The 22788-nt window shown below is 40.9% G+C and overlaps 1 protein-coding gene across 1 annotated transcript in view; it reads left to right on the top strand.

Moving 5' to 3' along the window:
• The first annotated feature begins 8055 nt into the window (after positions 1-8055).
• Positions 8056-22788, top strand: part of cln8 (CLN8 transmembrane ER and ERGIC protein) — a 32152-nt gene continuing 17419 nt past the window's right edge. The window contains exon 1 of the mRNA XM_060821611.1: positions 8056-8132. The gene's annotated coding sequence lies outside the window, so the exon portion shown is untranslated. The remainder of the gene's footprint in view (positions 8133-22788) is intronic.

The following is a 22788-nucleotide window of genomic DNA, read 5'->3' as shown; positions in this document are numbered from 1 at the left end:
GTTGTGCCTACATTTATTGAAAAGGTGATGGTGCCCTTGAAAGATACTTTCTTGAATTGCTACTGTCCATTTGATATAGGAACAATGCTGTTAGGGAGTGGGTTCCATGTATGTGCCACATTTGACGTGCACCTAAATTCTCCTTTCTCATGGAAACTCCGGTGTGTCCAGAATAATCATTATGTAATTTAGTTTTTCTTATAGCTAATCCACGAATGCAATGACTTTCAAGGATGGATACTTCTTTAACAAAATTACCACAATCTAACTGACTATCTGTTGCATGGCCTAGAAAGAAAAATTATATAACTCTCTCTGGTCCTTCAGCACTAAACCTTTATATTCTTCTTGCTGCCTTTATTTTCATTTATCGCTTGTGCGCCTTGGATCAGACTTCTGAAAGAGACCACATCTCCCTTCTCTTCTATTATGGTTCCTAATGATAAAGAACATAAGAACCAGGAGTAGCAGTGGCCCATCTAGCCCTTCGAACCTGCTCCACCATTCAATAAGATCATGGCCGGAGCTCCACTTGCCCACCCTCACACTGTAACCCTAAATTTCTTTACTACCCAAAATATTATCTATAGATTAGATTAGATTAGACTTACAGTGTGGAAACAGGCCCTTCGGCCCAACAAGTCCACACCGACCCGCCGAAGCGAAACCCACCCATACTCCTACATTTACCCCTTTACCTAACACTATGGGCAATTTAGCATGGCCAATTCACCTGACCCGCACATCTTTGGACTGTGGGAGGAAACCGGAGCACCCGGAGGAAACCCACGCTGACACGGGGAGAACGTGCAAACTCCACACAGTCAGTCGCCTGAGTCGGGAATTGAACCCAGGTCTCTGGCGCTGTGAGGCAGCAGTGCTAACCACTGTGCCACCGTGCCGCCCTTATCGCCACCGTGCCGCCCTATCTTCGCTTTAAAAATTTTTACTGGGGAAGCCTCAACTACTTCACTGGGCAGGGAATTCTATAGATTCACAACCCTCTGGGTGAAAAAGTTCCTCCTCAATTCAGTCCTAAATCTGCTCCCCTTAATTTTGAGGCTATGCCCTCTTGTCCTAATTTCACCTGCCAGTGGAAACGTCCTCTCTACTTCTATCCTACCTATCCCCTTCATTATTTTATCTGTTTCTTTATGGTCCTCCCTTATTCTTCTAAATTTCAATGAATATAATCCCAGTCTACTCAGGCTCTCCTCATAAGCCAACCCCCTCAACTCTGGAATCAGCCTAGTGAACCTCCTCTGCGTCCCCTCTAATGCCAATACATTCTTTCTCGTGAGGTGACCGAAACTGTATATTGTTCATATGTCTAAGCGAGGAGCAAGATAGTTGAATTTCCTGGCGTAAGCCTTTCGTATACTACTTCATTTATCCTATGTCCCACCCCCTTTGCCTTCTCTCATTCTTATTTTGTTTCTTGCACTTTTCTGATTCAGTCCCCCTTTACCTTCCTCCAGAAGAGTTACTCGCTAATATTTGCTCATAGAAAATCAACTATTCTAAATCAACTTTTAGCTGTTATTATGACATCTATTTGTTGAGAAAACAGCTGGCCGTGATTATATATTTGCTCTGTAAACATCTGGCATTGACAATAAATTTGCTGAGTAAATGTGCCAAAAGCAATAAGCAGGAGCAGTGGGGATAGAGAAAGGCAGCAGGAGACCTATGGGCACTTTAAACTCATCCTGATAATAAACAGACAAAGGACACCAAAGACCCAAAAGCAGCCAAGGATTAAGACAAGTATACTGGGGAGGATTGGGCCAATAATATCACTGAGGGAATCAAGTCTCTGATTTAATTATGGTCGCTATGGTCACAATTCCCTTTTGAAAAGCTGCCCCATCCCAGACCTTCACTGTCAGATGATATTTCTTATTTCATTCTCTGTCTAGATAGGATACAAACAGTACTTAAGCTCTGGATCACATGCTACGATGTTGCTGACAGTTAGATTGGTACTGGGATCACTGTTGTTCTTCATTTAGATAAATGATCTGGCCAAGGGAACTTGAGGTATAAAAACAACATTTATGAACAAAGCCAAATTGTAAGACACTGAGTGACATTAATAGAATTGTCACAAAACAGTAGACATTAAAACAAACATGCAGAGAAGATGAGCTATTGGACAAATACATTTACACTTAGAGAATAAGTGTGAGTTGCTGCATTTTAGGAGGAGGGATATGGACACCACCTACTTCTTGCAAATTAAGAGATTAAACAGTATTGAAATGGAAAAGAATCTATAGATTCACAAATCAATAAAGCCAAACAAATACAAACAATGGACCAGTGTGCTTTTCTGGAGAAAATGATACTCAAAAACAAAAGAAAAATCATTGCAAATCTTATTTGGATATTGGCTACAGTAACGTGCATAATTCTGGCCCCCATATTGCTCACATGATTTAAAAGTACTGGGAAAAATGCAACAAAGGATTGATATGGATGATATCAAAACTGGAAGTGTACAGCTATAAGGAAAAACTGAACAAGCTGGGTCTATTTAGTAAAGAGTGGTGAGATAGAGGTATATGTGTGGGATAGCAAAACAAGACACTATAAATATTAATTATTAGTAATTCTAATTTAAAAGAGATCTATTTTTTCAGACAGTATTGTGACACTCACTGCTATGTACAGCATTTGAGGTAAATAGAGTAAATTCACTAAGTGTAGGCTAGACAATTACATAAGAAATTTATACAATTTTCATTTTTACAGTACCTTTAATGCCATTAATTATTTCAAGGCATAGCACATCAGCATTACAGCACAAAGTCTGAGACAAAACCAAAGTAGAAAATATTATGTCAGATGACTAAAAAGCTTGATCAAAGATCTCGGTTTTCAAATAGCTAGGGAGGAGAGTAATTTGGAGATGTGTTGATAAATCAGCAGGGTACTTTAGGGCTTTGCAACCAGTAATAATGAAGCAACTAAAATTGAGGTGCACAAGACATCAGAAATTGAGGATCAAACAATTAGAATCATACAGTACAAAAGAAGCCCTTTGGCCCATTGAATATGTTCCGCCAAAAACACACTACTCACTTCCCTGGACTAGACCCATAGTTTTGAATGTTATGACACTTCAAGCATCTTCATTTTTTAAAGGCTGTAACATTACCATAAGACCATAAGACATAGGAGTGGAAGTAAGGCCATTCGGCCCATCGAGTCCACTCCACCATTCAATCATGGTTGATGGGCGTTTCAACTCCACTTACCCACATTCTCCCTGTAGCCCTTAATTCCTTGAGACATCAAGAATCTATCAATCTCTGCCTTGAAGACATTTAGTGTCCCAGCTTCCACTGCACTCTGCGGCAATGAATTCCACAGGCCCACCACTCTCTGGCTGAAGAAATGTCTCCGCATTTCTGTTCTGATTTGACCCCCTCTAATTTCAAGGCTGTGTCCACGGGTCCTAGTCTCCTCACCTAACGGAAAAATTTCCTACCGTCCACCCTTTTCAAGCCATGTATTATCTTATAAGTTTCTATTAAGTCTCACCTTAATCTTCTAAATTCCAATGAATACAATCCCAGGATCCTCAGCCGTTCCTCGTATGTTAGATTAACTACTTCAACTATCTCCCAGACAGTACATTTCAGACATCCACAACCCTCTGAGTGAAAAGACTTTTCCTTAAATCCCCTCTAACCTCCTGCTTTTCACTTTAAATGTCTACCCTTTTGCTTCTTCCTTCAATTAAGGGAAAACAACTGCTTACTACCTACCCTGTCCCTGCTCATGTTTCTCATAATCTCATACACTTCTGTCGTGACACCTGTTTAAACTTCTCTGCTTCAAAGAAAACAACCTGAGATTACCAAGTACTCTTCAAAGCTAAAATGCTCTATCCTAGGCAACATCATCATGAAACAAAATAAGAAATTATTGGAAAAACTCGACAGGTCTGGCAACATGTGTGGACAGAGAGCATAGTTTAACATTTGAGTCCACTGACACTTCTTCAGAACTGTTAGTGGCCAGGAAGAAGTCATATAAATGCTGACACTCCTAACACCTTCCCACACCTCCATGGCATCTTCCCATGCATTTCACAGGGAACTCTCCACCTAGGAGAACCTGATCTACTCCTCCTCCATTCACAACACTTCCACACACCTCCTCGTACATTCTCATACAAGTTGCAGCACTTTGTCCTTGTACTTCCTCTCTCCTAATTGTCCAAGGCTCCAGGCACATCTTCTAGGCAAAGCAGCGATGTACCTGCATTTCACTTAATCTTGTATTCACTGCTGACAATGTGGTCTCTTCTACATGCAGACTGGGTGACTGTTTTATGGAACACCTACATTCTGTCCACAAAAAATTCCTTGACCATCCAGTTGCCTGCCATTTCAACATACCATCGAAGAGTGTGGTGCTGGAAAAGCTCGGCCAGTCTGGCAGCATCCAAGGAGCAGGTGAATCAATGTTTTGAGCATAAGCCTTTCATCAGGATGCTCATTCCTGATGAAGCGCTTGTGCTCAAAACATTGATTCACCTGCTCCTCAGATGCTGCCTGACTGGCCAAGCTTTTCCAGCACCATACTCTTCCACTCTGAAGTCTCTGCAGTCCTCACAGTCCTCAACACACCACCAAGTTTACCAGCTAACATCTTTGTCTCGGACTCCAGCAAGAATCAGCATAAGATGGAAAAACAGCATCTCTTTTCCTGCTTCAGGACACTGCAGCCTTCAGAACTCAATATCGAGTACAATAATTTTAGAACCTGAACACTTTCTCTTGTGTTCTCTACCCAACCAAAACCCCAGGCCCTATAATGACATGGATTGTTTTCAGCACAGCCATTTTCAACTACTTTGGTCCCCATTATCAGCTTTTCCTTCTGCCTGACATATTGTCATCCATCTCTCTGTCTGCTCAACTGGATTCCATCTCTACCTGCTAACTCCTTCCCCCACCCACCCCCTGCCTTCAGTATATATACTGCCTTTTCCTAGCCACCATCAGTTCTGGACTCAAAATGCCATCTCTGCTGCCTCTCGACAGATACAGCTGAGTTTCTCCAGCAATTTCAATTTCTGTTTCAAATTTCTGGAATCCACAGTTCTTAGTTTTACTTCAACATCTCCTCTGCATCCCCTCCAGTGAAATTACATTCTTCTTCCTGGTGATCAGAACTGATAAAGACAAGCATTACATGTACCTTCTTAATTATCCTATTATCCTACGTTGTCACTTCAGGGATCTGTGGACAAGCATCCCAAGATCCCTGTGTTCCTCTGAGCTTCCTTGAGTCTTGCCATTCATTGAGTACTCCTTGTTTTGTTAGGTCTTCCAAAGTGCACCATCTCACATTTATTAAGGTTACATTCTATCTGCCATTGATTTGCCCATCTGACCAATCCCTTCTTATATACTCCTGCAACCTAAGACCTTCCTCCGCACTGTCAACCCACCCAAACAGTCTTCATGTCATCTGCACAGTTTCCCCCCAGCCACATTTTCAGTGACATCATTTGTAAATATCACAAACAATAAAGGACCCAACACCGATCCCTGTGGTGTGCCACTTCATACCAGGCTTCAGTCATATAAACAGCCTTCTATCATTTCTCTATGTCTCTTGCCACTAAGCCACTTTGGATCCAACTTCCACATTATTTTTTAGATTACTTACAGTGTGGAAACAGGCCATTCGGCCCAACAAGTCCACACCGACCCGCCGAAGCGCAACTCACCCATACCCCTACATTTACCCCTTACCTAACACTACGGGCAATTTAGCATGGCCAATTCACCTGACTCGCACATCTTTGGACTGTGGGAGGAAACCGGAGCACCCGGAGGAAACTCACGCAGACACGGGGAGAACGTGCAAACTCCACACAGTCAGTCGCCTGAGTTGGGAATTGAACCCGGGTCTCAGGCGCTGTGAGGCAGCAGTGCTAACCACTGTGCCACTGTGCCGCCCACATCATGGATCCCACTAGCTTTACCTTCTTTAACAGTTTCCCATGTGGGACCTTGTGAAATCCATATAAACTATATCAACTGGGCTATCCTCTTCAACATATTTGGTCAATTCCACAAAAACCTCAACCAGATTTGTTAGGTCTGACCTCTCTCTGACAAAGCCAAGCTGACTATCCCTGGTAAAACATTGCCTCGCTAAACGGAGACTAAGTTTCTACTTCAGTATGTTCTCCAACAGTTTCCCTACAACTGATGTGATACTCACTGGTCTATAGTCCCCTGGTCTATCACTATTACCCCTCTTATAAAGTGAAACCACATTTGCCATCTTCCAGTCCTCTGGCACCACTGCTTTGACCAGAGGCGATAATAAAAATTTGTGTCAGGGCACCTGTGATTTCCTCCTTCGTCTGCCACAGCAGTCTGGAACTTCACTCATTGGGACCTGGGGATTTGGCATGTTTTAAACCGACCAAATTCTCCAGTACCGCCTCACTCCTTATATCAATCTGCTCATGAACTTCATGGACTGTCTTTTCGAATTCTGTACTTGCATCCACCTTCGCTTGAGTAAAACTAGATGTGAAGTACTCATTTAACACTCTACCAATGTTGTCCATTGTAGGACTGGATGGGATTATGGGGCTCTGAAAGGCCAATGACATGGATTAATTTGAAATAAAATGATAAGAACTTTAAAAGCAACATTGTTTGGCAATCAGTTTAGGTTAGCGAGGATTGATGAGATAGCAAAATGGAGAATGGTATGGATTAAGAAATGGACAGCAGTTATGGATTACCCATATGTTGTAATTGTTAAACCTGGAGGTAACAAGCTAAGCTTTTTTTTAAAACAGTGAATACTCCTTAACAGACAATTTTATGTGGGTGGAGATAAATGATCTTAATGACAGCACAAATATTAATACAAGTAGTGAGAAGCTCACATGGAGCATAAACAATGGTACAGATTTTTGGGTCAACGTTCTGCTTCTTCACTGTGGATTATTTATAATTTTGTATGGGGTTAATCCAAAATGCACGAAAGAGAAGCAGCTAGAAAACTAACTTTCAGATCCAAAATACAGAATCTCAGAATTCAACACAGGATCAGGGTTCTGCATCCAAGAGCTATATGAACACTTAAATGCATCCAAATCTGCAAGTGGTATTTACGTAACAATCTTGACAATAATTTAGCAAGATATTAAATGGGGTTTGAAGAAAGAAAAGATTAAGAGTTACGATGAAAATGTTGAATTCAGGAAAATGTGAACACTTCTTAACGTCTTATGAACGAAGATGCCGCTCGAATTCTACAACTCCAACTTATATAGTTGGCTAATTATGCATAAGATCAAGACCTCAAGTGTGGGATGCTGGCTAGGGTTCAGGACACAGTCAAGGGCTCAAGTATGAGTAATGGGGGCGGGGGGGGCTGCATTCGGACTTTTCGCTCTACCATTTCCCGGCGAACTACGCTGGTAAGATCACCGAACTGTTGGCAATTTCCGCCTGATTCAGTGGCAATTTGTTCACCGGACTAGGGAACTTTCGAGAGGTCGACGTTCACATTCCTCGGCAATTCCGGCGCAGGTCGGTGGGTGGGGAACTTCGTGGTTCACTGACAGCGAATTAAAGCACAAAGTGCTGGGAGAAACTCAGCAGTATCTGTAGAGAAATAGAGTTAATATTTCGAATCCAGTGGCCCTTTGTCGGCTCTGAAAGTAGGTGGGAAACAGTGATATTCATACTGATGGCGGGGTACGTATGTGTAGGAGGTCTGGCAGTTGCATTTGTTTGTGTTTGCTGAACTTGGTTGATTTGTGCAAGTTTTTATTTCAAAGTCTCAGCAAACGCAGCTCAATCAGACGCAGCACCAGGTTATCCCCGGGACGTTCCAGACACGTCACAGAGCCCCTCTGCCCGCTTCCTATTGGTCGATACAATCTAATTGATACATTTGCTACCCAGTAGCAAGTCGTACTCCGCAGAGGGTTGTGTGCCCCACCTCCAATCGGAAGCCAGCTCCAGTCCGGGGAAACGATCAGGTGATCGGCTCACGTGACCAGACCTTCAAACCGGCGGCGATTGTCAACATGGCTCCTTAATCAAGACCTCATTCATGGTCAAAAGCAGAAGGTGCAGGTGAGTCTCAGTCAGTCTGCCAGCATCTGTGGGAAGAAAGCCGAACTAACGTTTCGAGTCCGGTGACTCTCCAGCAGAACCTGCAGTAGTGAGGGAAGAGTGATGCTTATTACAGGAGGTGAAGTAGGGTGGAGGTCAGCAGGTAGATGGGGGTGGAGCCCAGAGAGCGAGCGAGAGCTGAAAACAAGGAGACTGAGGAAAGTAGGCTATGACCAAAAAAAAGTGATAAAGGCTCAGAGTAGGGGAGAATGGGGCGAGCTGCACTGTACAAGATTTCAAATAGCTGAAATGAGTGTCCACGACATTTCTCCATCGCACATTGCACCTTGTCTCCTACTCTGTGTAATGAGTGAAAACAAACTGACTTGGATCTTCCACCAAGCAGAAACCACTGTTGAGTTGTTGCTCTGCTAGTCTTCTCTGCACTCTGATAATGGTTTGCATTTCCACTGAGCCTGGTTTCTTCAGAAGTGTAGAGTATAGAATCCCCACAAGATATTCCTTGTGACTCTGGATGTAGGTTTGCTCATTGAGCTAGAGGGTTCATTTCCAGATGTTTTGTCATCCTACTAGGTAACATCTTCAGTGGGCCTCCAGGCAAAGCACTGCTGATAATTCCTGCTTCCTATTTGTATGTTTGGGTTTCTTTTGGGTTGGTGATGTAATCTCCTGTGGTGATGTCACTACCTGTTCTTTTTCTCAAGGGTGGTAGATGGGGTCTAACTCGGTGTGTTTTTTGATAAAGTTCTGGTTGGGATGCCATGATTCCAGGAATTCTCATGTGTGTCTCTGTTAGGCTTGTCCAAGGATGATATGTTGTTCTAGTCAAAGTGAATGTCCATCCTCATTTGTATGTAAGGATACTAGTGAGAGAGGGTCATGTTGTTTTGTTTCACTAGTATCCTTGCATATGAATGAGGAAGGACACCATTTTGACTGGGATAACACATCCATCCTAGGACAAGCCAAACAGAGACACGCACAAGAATTCCTAGAAGTAAAGTTCTGGTTGGAATGCCATATCAACAAACATCGAGTTAGACCCATCTACCACCCCTGAGAAAAGAACTGGATATGAGATCACCAACCGAAACAACATATAAGTAGAAAGCAGGAATTATCAGCAGTGCTTCGTCTGGAGGCCCACTGAAGATGTTACCTAGTAGGGTGTTAAAATGTCTGGAAATGAACCTTGCGGCTCAGCAAGCAAACCTACATCCAGAATCTCAACCTAAGCTATAAATCTTCTCAACTTGCTATGTTCCTTGTGGTGCTAGAGTAACAGGGTGGGGAACACAAGTCAGACCGTTGTAAGGGTCACTGGACTTGAAGCAGTAACTGCTTTTTGTCTACAAATGCTATCAGACCTGCTGAATTTCTCCATAAATTTCTGCTTATGCATTAGCTGCTCCAAGCTAAGCTGAAAGATCCAATGTTAATGGATGGGTGAAAGGATGAACAAGTGAGATGCCATTGTAGTAAAGTGGTAGGGTGGTAATTGAATGGGTTGCAATTCAGGAAGGCTGAGATTGTAATTGTTTTTCTTGTTCACTCATTACTTTCGATGCAACTTCTGATTCTTTAAATTTTGGTTTCCAAGGCTAACCATTACCTATTCCTTTGTCTACCCAACTTTTTTTTACTGTTGGCTGCATCTTCACTTATTGTTTACTCCTCCTCCACCCCATGTTCAGAATATATGCCAGTCTTTTCCTAGTCACAATTATTCCTGAAAAAGGGTGACTCGATCTGAAATGTTAATTCTGTTTTCTCTTTACAGATGTTGCCAGAGCTAAGTTTTGATAGCAACTTGTGTTTGTTTCCATCTGTTGCGACTTGCTGCGCTTTTCCAGCAACACATTTTCAGCTCTGATCTCCAGCATCTGCAGTCCTCACTTTCTCCTACTCTGCCATTCAATCTTGGTTGATGGGCATTTCAATGCCGCTTACCTGCAGTCTCCCTGTATCCCTTAATCCCTTGTGAGATTAAGAATTTCAGTCTCTGCCTTGAAAGCATTTAATGTCCTGGCTTCCTCTGCACTCCATGTCAGTGAATTCCACAGGTCTACCACACACTGGCTGAAGAAATGTCTCCTCATTTCTGTTTTAAATTGACCCCTCTCTAATTCTAAGGCTGCGCCCACGGGTCCTAGTATCCCTGCCTGACAGAAACAACTTCCCAGCCATGCATTATCTTTTAAGTTTCTATTAGATCTCCCCTCAACCTTCTAAACTCTAATGAATACAAATCCAGGATTCTCAGCCATTCATCGTATGTTAGGCCTACCATTCCAGGAATCATCTGTGTGAATCTCTGCTGGTCATGTTCTAGTGCCGGTGTGGGGCCCAAAGTATTCTAAATGCTGCCTAATCAGCAAGCAAACTTACTTGTATGACACATTTTCTGAACACCAGGTTCTTTCTTTCTTGTCTCTTCTATTTTAGACTGAAGTGGGAAAAGACTGTTTAAAAGCTAAGGATTGTGGAAGGGATTGCAACATTTTTCAAAGCCAGTGTTCACAAATGATTAGTATGGGAGAGATAAATGTAAGTGGATGTTGCACCCATCAGCTCAAGACCTTTGCAGAGCTGAAAATGTTTATAATTATATATCATTGCTTAGTGGATTGTATTTGTATTTATTGCATTGTTGTGTAAGGGTTAGTCCAGTTCTTTTGACAATGTAATAATTTACATTGTTCCCACTGAGAGTAGCAGCATTTATTATTTTTGCTTACATTGTAAGAAAAATTTCATTAAAAGCAGAACAGCAACTAAATTGATTTTTAAAAAAAACCTTTGCTTAACATTTCCAGGAAGTCTACAGATTGTGGAACTGAATTATTTAAAGGCTTTTGACAGTATGAATAAGTTCCTCTCGTTTCATGGTTGAGTTCTGTGTACTTATTTTTCATGTCAAGTGGTATCAAGTAGCATGCTTATTAAGATACCTCTTGTTTCTTTCCTATTAGAGCTGCACAGCATTTAATGCCACATCCTTGCTGACTTAATAAACGTGCTTAATATCCCTTTGCATCTCTTGTTTTTGCAGCTTATTTCCAAACTTATTTTACGTCAGCAAATCCTGTATACATTATACTCCAGTAGTAATAGCTGAAGCTTGAGCACTGCTCCTTTATAGATAGCCATTAGTTACACCTTGCCAATCTATAAATCTTCCTTTTTTTTTAAAAACAAAAATACAGAACTGCACATGCTGGGAATCTGAAACAAATACAAATTGCTCAGCAGGTCTGGCAACACCTGTGGAAAGAATGCAGAATTAACATTTTGGATCGAGTGACTGTTCTTAAGAACTGATTGTAGCTGGGAAAAGGTTGGAATGTATGGGATTATGGTGCCCCACCCAGACCCATTCTCCTCCCATTCTGCACTTACTATGGCTAATCTACTTTGCCTGTACATCTGGACACTGCAGAGCAATTTTGTGGCCAACCCACCTAACCCACACATCTTTGGACAGTGGGACAAAACTGAAGCTGGTGCAGAAAGGGAGAATGTGCAAACTCCACACCCCGTCAAGGCTGGCATCAAACCCAGCTCTCTGACAGTGTGAGGCAACAGTGCTAACCACCGTGCTGCTCTTATATGATGAAGGTGGAGTAGGTGTAGGGGGATTGGCATAAACAATAAGTGAAGATGGTTATTGGGTAGATAAAGAAATGGGTGAAGGTCAGCCTTGGAGAATCAGTAGGTACAAGTATTCCCCATTAGTATCTGACAATGGATTGACTGTAGTGGCAGCCCATGTGATGACAAAGTCTGCTGTGTTGCAGTTGGGGTAAGGACATAGGAAAAGTTACTTAAACCCTAAAAGTACTGAAGGCTGCAGAGTCCAAAAACAGAAAGTTAGATGTTCTTCTAGCTTGTGCTGAGTTTTGCTGGAGCACTGCAGCAAGCCTGAGATAGAAGTGTTGGCCAGGGGACATAGTGGTGTGTTGAAGTAGTGGGCAACAAAAGGGTCATGCCTACATTTGTAGACAGAAAAGATGAGTGAAATGAATATGTGGGGAAAAGAGTAGGTTCTCATTTGTAGGGCTCTGACATCGGTACAATGCAAACATAGATGTTGGAGAAATGGCAGGTCTGGCAGTAACTGTGGAGAAATAAACAAAGTTAACATTTCAAATCCAATTTGACTCTAGGATTGTTAGCTGAAATTGTTAACTCTGTTTCTCTCTCCACGGATGCTGCCAAACCGGCCTACTTCGGTACTTTGTTTGTTTTGGACTTCCAGCATTTGTAGCATTTTGTTTTTATTTGGGTGCTGTGCAGTTGGCATGGTCTGTACCTGAACCATGCTGGATCAGTACTGTGGCAAACTGGGGAAGTAGAGAGGGCTGCTGAAAATGTGTTGCTGGTTAAAGCACAGCAGGTTAGGCAGCATCCAAGGAATAGGAAATTCGACGTTTCGGGCATAAGCCCTTCATCAGGATTCCTGATGAAGGGCTTATACCCGAAACGTCGAATTTCCTATTCCTTGGATGCTGCCTAACCTGCTGTGCTTTAACCAGCAACACATTTTCAGCTGTGATCTCCAGCATCTGCAGACCTCATTTTTTACTTTAAGTAGAGAGGACTTCAAACTAAGCAGTGTGAAAGTGCAAGGCATAAGTTTGGGTAATGCCATTGAATGTCAAATGGTTGGATTCTCTGTTGTTGAAGATGGCCATTGTCTGGCACATCTGTGGAGCGAATGTTATTTGTCACTTGTCAACCCAAACCTGGATAGTGTCCAGGTCTTACTGAAGCAAGCCATGTCCAAATGCAGCAAATCTGGATATTACAAATATGACAGAACAAAACAGAAGATTATGTATCTATGTCTAGCATTCATAACAAAGCAAACGAAGTTATAGCACAATTGAAATTAATGATCTGATAGCTATTGTAGGGACATGGTTTTGTGGTAAGGATTGTTTATTGAATATTCAGAAGAAACAAGAAGCTGATTAACTTCTAAAAGCACTGTTCAAGATGGATGGCATTGGTGCAATAGTTAGTGAAAACCTTGGTTTAGGAGATCTAGATGGAGTATTGGTTTGGGTGGAGCTGCGGAATAGTAGGTGACATACATCACTAGAGTGAGTGTCACTACAATAGAGGATGAATTATACACATTTGAGGCTTACAATAAAAGAACATTGATAATTGTGAATGATATTAATCTGTATATGACCACAAAAAATCAGACTGGTAGCAATAGCCTGGATGAGGCGTTTTTCAAATCCTTTTGAAATTTAGTTAAAAATCTCAACATCAGGTTATAGTCCAATAGGTTTAATTGGAAGCACACTAGCTTTTGGAGCGACGCTCCTTCATCAGGTGGTAGTGGAGGGCTCAATCCTAACATACAGGATTGAGCCCTCCACTACCACCTGATGAAGGAGCGTCGCTCCGCAAGCTAGTGTGCTTCCAATTAAACCTGTTGAACTATAACCTGGTGTTGTGATTTTTAACTTTTGTACACCCTAGTCCAACACCGGCATCTCCAAATCATGACTGCTTTTAAAATTTAGTGCACCTCCAGTGAGTGTGAATACTGAGCTAGCTGAAGTGAACCTGCCTAGTTGATCTGGGGGAAAGATCAATAGAAACAGTGGCAGAAGTGAAGGGAATATTTCTAAATACTCAGGATAAGTATGTTCCAACTATAAAGAAAAAATTTGAAGGGAAAGGCTTGCCATCCATGGATAATTAAAGGATTCAAGGAAGGCGTCAAACTTGAGGACAAAGTCTATAGTTGCACTAAGATGAGTAGCAAATTAGTTTATTATACTGAATATGAAGAATGGCAGGAAATGGTGGTAAATCAATCAGGAGATAGAAATTAGTATGAAAGGAAGGTAGATAAATGTAAACACTGGTATTTAAAAATGGAATAGGTAAGTAGTGACTGTTACACTCGTGTGAAATGGAGAGTTAACAGTAGTTACTGAAAACAGAAGCGAAATACTTGTTCATTTGGTCTACCATTTCCTTACCTACTTTAAATCCCTCAATCTTGTTTGAATATTCACTTGTTACCAAATATTCCCTGATCCATCAAGCACTTCCGTTATATCCCCTGCTAATTGTTATGCCTAAAGGTACCTTTTATGCGATAGTTATAGAAAATTATGTAATAAGAAATGGTGTTTCAGTGACTTGAAAACTGGCCTTGATACCTTTTTTGATATTGGTCTATGCTTGTGCCAATGTATTTCATGAAACAGCTTGAATAGAGTAAGATCTCTTTATCAAGAGTTGTCAGGCAGTATTTCAAGGAAAGCATGATTAATATTTGGGAATATCTGGAGTGAAGTGTGAGATTGTCTATGATGGAATGAATTTAATATACTCAATTTTATTTTTCTGTATGAACCTTTTGAATTGTGCGGCGGTAGTGTCCATCCCTAGACCAGGAGGCCCAGGTTCAAGTCCCACCTGATCCATCTCTGAACAAGTTGATGAGAAACATACGTGAACTTTTAAATCTCTGAACTAATGCAAGGTGATTTGCACCCAGTGACTAGTTTAGAAAGTATCTTGAGGTATTAAAACATTATTTAAAAACATCTCTTCAAGAGAAGAATGGGTGATGAGATTTTTTATTTTTACTTGGGATGCAGGTGTCACTGTCACGTCAAATATTTGTTGCCTGCTCCTAACAGTTTGCTAGACTGTGTTTCAGAGGGTATTTAAGAGTCAACCACACTGATGTGGGCCTGGAGTCGTATGTTGGCCAGTCCAGGTAAGGATGTCAGAATTCCTTCCCTAAAGGGTGTGAGTGAAGCTGGTGGATTTTTTAAACATTTGATAGTTGTCATAATTACTATTAATGACATTAGCTTTCAATTCTCTCCTTCATTTCCAGATTACATTAATGTTAAATTCAACCAGCTGCCATTATGGGATTTTACACCCTCTGAGATTTAGCATGGTCCTTTTTAGATTATTAGTCTATTGACATTACTGCTGCACTACCTTAAATGTGGGTTAATTCAGGTCTAGTTGCTTTCAGAAGCATAGCAGTGGTGATGAAAGATTGCAAGTTGGCTTACTCTTGCGCAATCTAGTGCTCAGGAAGCTGCACCGGATACGGTGGAGACAACCAAACTACTCCAATTGCTGGAAATCTGAAATGAAACCATAAATTCCTGGAAATAATGCCAGGTAGCACCTCTGGAGAGAAACACACACTCTTCAGACAGATCTTTTTATTTGAACCAGCTGAGTCTACACAAGTGTTTGTAGCCCTAATATTGCACATATTCCAAATCTTTTATCCAAATAACCTTCATCGCCTTGGTCTTTATTGATTTAACATTTTTAAATGTTTTTAAGAGGAAACTGTATTATCCAAATGTGAGAGGGCAGTATTTCGTTCGGATAACTGATTATTCAGTTAATTGATTTGATGCCTCTCCTCTGGGGCTCAGAGTTTTCTGAAGTCTCCTTTTTCCTCGCTCTGCCTGCTTTGCTCCCTCTCTTTGTCTCAGGGTTTGTTTCTGAGCAGGCACACTTGCGTGCAGCATTGTTGAAGCCTCCCCACCCCATCGGTTCAATGGGATTGACATAGCGAGCCCTTGCTAAGTCCGCTCCCTTTTCAGGAGACTAGACAGCAGCACACCATGCATGAGCCCCCGCCCCCACCCCTCTCCAGGGCAGCCAGAATAGACACTGCTACCTTTTGGGGATAAGTCTCAAAATAGCGTGCGTGCATACGTGCAGCCACACCCAATTTTTTACTGTGACATTTTGATAAGTCCCACCTTTGCTCTATACAGGATGATGTTGGAGAGATTCCATAGGGGAGGGAGGTTTGGGGTACACCCCTGTGTAGAACTCCAGGGAAGATGTGGGGAGAGAGAGGGTGGGAGGTCAGTCATTTGGAGATGGTGCCTGTACTCTCATCAATGTCTAGGACTGTTCTTGGCAGCATTTGAGTAAACCAAAATCACTTTTAATCACTGTAAACAAAAGACCCAATCAATGTTGGAATCACCTCTTTGTAATGTTTCTATCGGGGCCTTGAGATCTTCAGATAATCTGAACTTTGGATAATTGATATTCAGATAATTGAGGTTCTTTTGTATCAGGTGGCTTTATCCTAGTGAGACAAACAATGGGAAGCTGATCAATTTGTGTTGATTTATTACACAGTTATATTCAACTTTATTCCAAAAATATATTTAATGCCTAAATACAATTTGTCGTGTTAACCTGTAATGTTTTCTGGAATTGACAGTGGAATCACCATACTTTCAAGCTTGTCATGCTCCTATGCAATGTTTTAATAGAATGGATAGGGCCATTTGCACTCTTAAAATGTTATGAATCTAGGAAAGTGTTTCACAATCAAGCCTTCCTGGATCACTGTGGAATGATTGAACACTTAACAGAGGAAATATAATTTGCAGAAGTGTGTAATGTTTCAGTTTGTGAAGGAGTACAAAGTAAAGGATAAAATTCCAGTGGGGATACAGGAACAGGACCGAGCAGCTACAAATAAATCATTGAAAGTGTCAGGGCAGGTTGAGAAAATGATTTCAAAAGGATATGGGATCCTGAACTTTGTAAATGAGGCATTGATTGCAAAAGCATGGAAGTTATGATGAACCCTTTGAAAATACTGTTTGGCTTGAAAAGGAATATTGGATCCAATTTGGAGTATTGTATTTTGGAAGAATAAGGCTTTAACAGAGGCAACAAAGGCTTGAGAATTATTCCTGGGAAATGGGACAAAGAGGCTTAGGCAGAGTGGATGAGAGATTATTCCTTTTGTAATGGTCAACAACAACAGGACAGGACAATCAACTTAATGATAAGAAAAATCAAACAGGATGTGTGGGAAAGATCTTTTAATGGAGGAAGTGGCTAGAACCTGAAATGCACTCGTGAGAGAAGGTGATGGAGGCAAATTCCATCTTGGCTTTCGAAAGGCAATTGAAGAAAGTAAGTTGCATGACTGCAGAGAAAGGGGAGGTTTGTTGTGTTAGATCTCTGCAGGAGCAGAGTCATCAAGTCATGTGCTGAACTCATTCAAGATTGTAATCATTACAGTCAAATTATCAAATAATGTTCAGCTACTATTTTAATCTCAAATTTATTCTGGTTTTCCTGAAATTATTAATCCCTGCATGCTGCAAGTTTATTTCTAAGATGTACCTCTGCCATCTGTTCTGTCTTTAGTATTTGAAGAACAGAATTGTCTCAGTCTATGTAGGTCCTAATTTATAAAAGTTGTATTTTTGCATTTATTACAATGATCTGACTTTGAATCTGCTATATAAATGGCTGATTGGGAAGATGAAATTTAGAGCACTTCCTTTCCTAAGTATGATGAAGGAGCAGCGCTCTGAAAGCTAGTGCTTCTAAATAAACCTGTTGGACGATAACTTGGTGTTGAGTTTTAACTTTCCTAAGCATGGCCATTCTTGCTTTGATCGTTGCAACTAGCCTGTTTTGCTTTACACAGGATGCTGGAGAATGACTTGGAAGTTGCTTTAATTCATGGGCTTAGATTCAAGTTAAGCCTTTGGGGTTGTTGTAAACAATATAATCTGAACCCTTTGATTAGTTGCCCATAATTGTAGTTTTGTCTACTCTAACTTTGTAACTGAATTTGTGCAGTAAAGTTGAGAATTCACACAGAGGCGTAGTCTTTTAAGCTGAAGTTCACAATTATACCAATAAGAAAATCTTTAAGTCTTATATCCACTATTCACATATTTTGAGGAAGAAAATGTAACAAGAAACTTTGATTACATCCAGTTTGGTTGAGGGACAGATGTTGATATAGCAAGAGACTTCCCCTGCTCTTCAAAACATTCTGCATCATTTTTATACTTTTAGGGTAGCAGAAGGAATCACTGTTCTTTAGTATCACTTTAAAAAATGGCATTTAACAGTACAGCTCCACCTCAGTACCTAATACTCCCACAGTTGTGCCTTTCAATTAAAATGAAAATTGTTTGTTATCCACAGATTTTGGAGATTAATCTCTCCTAATGATTAGGATGAGTCACTCGTACATTACAATATTGCCTCCATTTACAAAGCTCAAGATCAGAATCATCTTCTTAACCTGCCCTGCCACTTTCAATGATTTATTTGACTACATGTACCTGCTCTGTCATGTTCCTGTAGCCCATTTAGATTGATAGCCTTTCCATATTGGAGACTTGCACCCCCAGTTAGGCTAATTTATTCACTCGAGCTAAAGTGTAATTCTTTGCATAATGTTACAATTCAGAAAAACAGGAATATATTCTGTCTTGTACTTGCAGACACATACATTCCAGTACATGTAACCCAACACTTTTATTGTAGGCTGTCTGTTTAGAGTTACTTGAGAACTAAAACCTGGAAAACACCCGTACAGCCATACTGGCCCATATTGGTGCTTATCCTTTATGTCAATTCGCCTAGTTTGCCTTTCTGCTTCAGTAATTGTTTCTTTTTTTCTTCAATTTATTTAATCTATTCTTTAATGTTATAAATATCTGTTCTCTATGCTATGTTTCTTCTGTCTTGTTTGGAGCTCGTTTGCTTACAATGATGACTCAAGAATTTAAGTGGCAATTTTAAAGTTTAAAAATAGCATTTAATTTTTCACAACCAGATTTGAGTCTTTATTGTTTCAGCAATTGATAAGGATGTTTATAGTCAGAACACAAGCTTTTTGCAAATGATGTAGTGATGGTATGCCTTATACTTCTCCTCTTCTAGAGTTGTATAGCATGGCAAATGACCCTTTGGTCCAACTCATCCATGTTGACCAGATATCCTAAATTAAGCTAGTCCCATTTGTCAGCATTTGGCCCATATCCCTTCCTATTCATGCACCCATCTGGATGTCTTTTTTTAAATGTTGTAATCACACCAGCCTCCACCACCACCTCAGGCAGCTCATTGCATACACAACACTCTCTGCAGTGAAGAAGTTTCCCCTTAGGTTTAAGGCGAGCGAGGAAAGATTTAAAAGGGACTTATGTCCTCTAGGACTTCCCTACTCTGAGAAGAAGATTTTGACAATTCGACCTATCTGTGCCCCTCATGATTTCATCAACCTTCATAAGGTCACTTCTCAACCTTGGACAATTTAGGGAAAACAACCACAGCATATTCAGCCTTTTTACAACACAAACCCTTCAATTTCAGCAAAATACTTCAATCTTTTCTGTTCTCCAAATTTAACAACATCATTCCTATAGCAGGGCGTCAAGATTTGAATGCACTGTTTCAAAAGTGGCCTAACCAATGTCTTGCAGGTCAGACAGCATCCAAAGAGCAGGAGATTCGACGTTTCGGGCATGAGCCCTTCTTCAGGAATGAGGAGTGTGTGGCAATGGAGGATTACTTTCCAGACTTGGAGGCCTGTTACCAGCAGTGTGTTGCAAGGATCAATGCTTTTGTCATTTATGTAAATGATGTGGATTTGAATATAGGTAGAATGGCTCATAAGTTTACAGACGACAAAATTAGTAGTGTAGTGGATGGAAACTTCTCACTATGCAACAGGACCTTGATCAGATGGGCTGCGGAGTGGCAGATGGAAAGTAACCTACATAAATGAGGTGTTGCATTTTGTTAGAGCGAATCTACCAAACACTTTCCTCATTCCTGAAGAAGGGCTCATGCCCGAAACGTCGATTCTCCTGCTCTTTGGATGCTGCTTGACCTGCTGTGCTTTTCCAGCAACACACTTGTTCAGCTCTGATCTCCAGCATCTGCAGTCCTCACTTTCTCCCCTAACCAATGTCTTGTACAGCCGCAATATGACACACCAACTCCTATACTCAATGCACTGACCAATAAGCGTACCAAATGCTGCCTTCACTCTGCCTATGACTTCACTTGCATGGAACTGTGAACCTGCAACCCTAGGTTTCTTTGGTTGGCAGCGATCCATTAACTGTATAAGACCTCCCCAGATTCACTTGATCCGAGTTATCTTTACGTCTATGCCTCCCTATTTCTTGACTAAAACCTTAGTATCTCTAGTCATCCAACATTCCTAACATCTACCACCTTTGCCTTTCACATTAATAGCAACATAGAGCCTCTGGGCTTTTCGTGATTTTTTTTTAAGGCTTCCCACTTTCCTTCTGTCCCTTTACCTGCAGATTGGGACAGCCCATCAGCTTTGAAAGTTCTTGTCGAATACCATCAAAATTGGCCTTACTTCAATTTAGAACTTTTAAACCAGGTCTATCCTTTTCCATAACTATTTTAAAACTAAAAGAATTATGATCACTGGCCTCAAAGTGCTCCCCCACTGACACCTCAGTCACTTGCCCTGCCTTATTTCCCAAGTTTTGCACCTTCTGGAATAATCATATACTGAATATGAAAATTTTCTTATACATTCTTAACAAATTCCTTGCCATCCAAGACCTTATGGCAGTCCCAGTCTATTTGGAAAATTATATATCCCCACCCTATTCTTTATAGATATGAGATTCTCTTACAAGTTTGCTTCTTAATTTCCTGCTGACTACTTTGGTGGGGGGGGGGGGGGGGGTGTGCTTACAGTATAAACCCAGTGAGGTGACACCACATACAGTTCACTCTTGTGGTTCACTGAAGTTTCTATATTTGTATTGACCATGTTTTGCATGGGTAGTGTTTGTAGAGGAAGAGAAACCAGACGGAATAAATGAGGAAAGACCAGTAATGAGTTTAAACTGTTAAACTACAGGTTGTAAAGAATGTCTGCATAAAGATGGTATATTAAATATTAATGGTTACTTTCACCCGAATGCCAAAATGATTGGTCATTTTGGTTAAAAGAAAAGGGCCAAGTGATGCCTAGATCAATTATCTAGTTCAAAGCCAAATGTACACTAGTCTAAACTAAGTCTTACTCATTGGTTGAAGACCCAGATTATGTGGTGAGTTGTGAATACTGTTTGTTGTAATAATATTCAACAGAATATTTGTTTGCCTATACAATGCAATTTGCAGTACTAACAAGCTGAAGCGTTGTGGAGGGGATCTAAATGAACAGGACCAGCATTAGCTTGCTTCTTAACCAATCAGATAAGTGGCTGAGACACATCTTATTCCTTAAGTGAAATGTAGAGCAGCTAAGTTCACTGTCTTGTTGCGTAATGAGAAGGTAGGAAGCGATGTAAATATTAATAAATCCTGTAGAAGATTTCAAATTTAAGATCTTTAGTGTTGTGATCTTGGGTGAGAAGGGAAATTGTATTACAATCTTGTTAGGAACTGGCAACTTTTTTCTTTTTAAAGTAGATAAGTACCTAGGATTCAAGTTTTATTAAGGGGATAAATAACTCAAGATTTTCATTGTGCATTTGTAATGCCAACGCATCCAAGGACATGGATTAAATGCTAGAAAGTGGGATCTGTATAATTTAGGTACTTGTTCCTCACTGGCACAGAAGTATTGGGTCAAAGGGCCTTTTTTCTATGCTGTAGACCTGTATGATTCAATGGCTGTAAGATTCCATAATTCTGAACTTAACTGTACAAAGTTAGAAAAGTAAAACAACATACAATAAATATGCAACTTAACGTCCAAAACCGACATGAGGTAAATAATTGAGCTGTGGTTGAACTTCCCATAAAATACCAGATCCCATCAAAGTAGGTCCCTGGGATATCTCCGTAACCTGCCCAGGCAGGAGTGACACTGGGGCACCATATTCATATAATACTTTGCCTCCTTCACAAGGGTTTTCACCTCTTTGAAGATCTAGCTTTGGAACTCCCTTAAGTTACTGTCTTGGACAGTCTCATTGCCTACTTGCATTCTGGCGGTTTAATCTCTTTAACTGAGACAATATTCCAGTGGATTCACAATTGTCGCCCTTAAGTAAATGCTAACTTCCCTGTTCTGGCACCAATCAGGGTTCATCTCACTTCAGTTTTGTCAGTTGCATCAAGCAAAAACTGCCAGTGTATTTGCTTCTCCCCTTCTCTCACCTGCACTGTATAATTGATTCCCAATGCTTCATTTTAGCCTGAATTCTTTTCCAGCATCCCATGACTTCTCTTGCAAGGTGCTATCAGATGGCTCTTGAGACATCTTCCTGATGACTAACTACACCTGAAGAAGGGCTTTTGCCCGAAACGTCGAATCTCCTGTTCCCTGGATGCTGCCTGACCTGCTGCACTTTTTCAGCAACACACTTTAAGCTCTGATCTCCAGCATCTGCAGACCTCACTTTCTCCTCGACCAACTACACCACCTTCAACCACCTTTTCAGCAGTATGGTGTCTGATGAAACCACCACCTCTTCTCTGTGTCTGACTCACTAGCCTGTTACAAGACTCCCTCTTTAAGCTGTCTTAACCAGAGTTCTCTGGTTGGTTTTCCCACCAACAGTGCTACATGGCAGTGTAATTGTCAAGGTGACTGAACCCTTTGTTGCGAAGAATAATTAGGAATGTTGGACACCTCCTTTGGTCTCTACTTGTCTTTTAACAAATAAGTTTGAGTTTTTTAACTAGTGAGCCTTTTAAGAAGCAAATGTTCAGTGTCTGAGATTGGTAGTAAAATATCGTAATAAACTGTTCAGAAATTCTCTTGTACTTGAGATAAACCTGACTTATTTCTGTTTAGTGAGTATCTAGTGAGTAGGAATTCTTGGGCATCATGTATTTTGGTGCTGAATCTCTTGAT

The sequence above is a fragment of the Hemiscyllium ocellatum genome, chromosome 3, assembly GCF_020745735.1.
Source record: "Hemiscyllium ocellatum isolate sHemOce1 chromosome 3, sHemOce1.pat.X.cur, whole genome shotgun sequence".
NCBI classification, from domain to species: Eukaryota; Metazoa; Chordata; class Chondrichthyes; order Orectolobiformes; family Hemiscylliidae; genus Hemiscyllium; species Hemiscyllium ocellatum.
This window is presented reverse-complemented; position numbering and strand designations above follow the sequence as displayed.